Genomic DNA, 2101 nt, shown 5'->3' on the forward strand with positions numbered 1-2101 from the left:
TTGCTATGCCACAGACCCAGTCAGTGTCTGATTCCCTCTCTCTCTCTGTATTTTTTTTTAACTAAGCTCCGGTATTAAGTAACATTCATATACTTAGAAGGATACATTTAAATTGGCAGATGAGAAAAGAGCAATCTTCATACTACAATCATTTGTCATCTTCATAGTCCTGTTTGGGTTCCTTCCTTTGGACTCCTGGGAAAAGGTGGGTGACTTTCCATCCAAAGGACTTTTGCACCAAGATGTGAACATATGCTACCTAACTGAAATGGATTATTTTAACTGAATTTATTATTGGATTAATATTTTACTCTTCGTGTCTTACCACCTGTATCTACTTGGGATGTCAAGTAATGAAGCCATGATAATAGCCCATCTAAGATCTCCCTTTCCTTGTTTTCTGAAGCCAACTTAACATTCAACCTCGTCACTTTCTCCAATATTTCACAATTTTAAAAGTATTTTAAAAACATACATGAACCAAATAATGAACCGTGTGCAGTAGTTACTTTTGTTGGAGTCTCCTAATTTGACTCAAACAGTAAAAGATCACAAGAGAGCTGGAGAACCACTGGCTAGAGACTCCAACCCTGCATACGACCTCGCATTTAGAGCCCTGGCTTCTTCACTTTCTTTTTATGCTGGAATACAGAGGAGAACACAGAAGAAGGGCTCTGCATCTTTTATTATTTATGTCAAAAGGTAGCTGGGATGTACCTTTGGTTTTCAGAAAATCCACATGGGAAAAGGAATATCTAAATGATGAAGAAAATATGTATGTAACAAGAAGTGGAGCAATTCTCACGCAAGTCACAATGAAATCTACCTCAGTAAGGATATGCTTGAAAATGAGGCGGAAGCTTTGTGCAGTGGCAGTATCGTAGCCAATGAGGTTTATCCGAGGAGTGATTATTGCTAATTGAAAATGAGGCGGAGACCCTCCTTCTACTGTAACTTTCCCCTTCTCATTCTATTTTCAGTAACAAGGATGAAGAGAAGTATAAAAGGAAAAAAGGAAACAACATCCAGAAGGTGGTGTATCACATCAGTTCTTACAGCTTGTTCCTTTTCCATACATACCCAGACTCTAAGAATAGTTGTTCCGTGCCCTTTTGAAACGTGTAACTCCCTTGTGCTCCCCATCTAGGACCTGGTTTCTCCCTCTAGGCACTCATGCCTCTTTCCACTAATAGGTAGGAGGGAAGAAGACACCCAATTTCAAGTGGGATATGTGTACTGAGTTTGTAAAGTTACTTTTGAGGCAATATCATCCTCAGCATGATACTTAGGACTTTAGAGGTTTGTAATGTAGTTCATTCCCCAGGTATGGTCTGTTTGAAATAGGCCCGTCAAGAATAGAAAGGGAACATAACCATCATGAGAGATGTTTATTTTTCAGAGTTTGAAATTATAGATTTATAAATCACAGACAATATGAGACTGCATTATCTTCATTTTAAAGGAGATTACTATCACCTAAATGCTTCATAGTGCAGATTTTCTGGCAAATTTTATTTCAATGGACAATAGTGCTTAGACCAAGAATCCCAGGCTAGAGTAATTGTATCAGTACAATCCAAAGCCCCACTAATGGTTTTCTGTCTATAATTGCAACTAACCTTTTCTTGTTTGACATTACAAGTGTGTATGATATCAATTGCCAGTGTCCCTGAGGATTTATCTATCTAGAAAGAAAGCACTTTGATTCATAAAACCAATTTGTATTTTAATTACTAACTTGGCAGGATACTTGGTGAAATGCCAGCACCATGGCAAATAAGATCAATAATTTAAACTATCAAGAAGTGTGAAGTTAGGAATTTCTCAACCAACCATTTACTGGTCGCTTCTTTCAGTTTTATTAAAATCATTAATAAAAGTTTAATGGGCATCATAATGGGCAAAAAATTATTTTCTTGAATATTCTGACATCCATTGATGCCAACATTATGGAGTAGAATTCATGAATTCAATCTAAGAATAAAACAACTCTTGATCATTTGTACTTGCTCTGAGACATAGAATAAGCAAATGGAATTGGTACAGGTAACAGGTTAAAGTTTTTAAATAACTATAAATCCATTTATGCATTCCTTGATCT

At 36.6% G+C, this 2101-nt stretch overlaps 1 pseudogene; it reads left to right on the top strand.

Annotated features, from left to right (window-relative positions):
* Window positions 1–858: 858 nt before the first annotated feature.
* LOC125146872 (uncharacterized) lies at window positions 859–1011 on the top strand (annotated as a pseudogene).
* Window positions 1012–2101: the final 1090 nt, after the last annotated feature.

This window comes from Prionailurus viverrinus, chromosome A1, assembly GCF_022837055.1.
Source record: "Prionailurus viverrinus isolate Anna chromosome A1, UM_Priviv_1.0, whole genome shotgun sequence".
Lineage (NCBI taxonomy): Eukaryota > Metazoa > Chordata > Mammalia > Carnivora > Felidae > Prionailurus > Prionailurus viverrinus.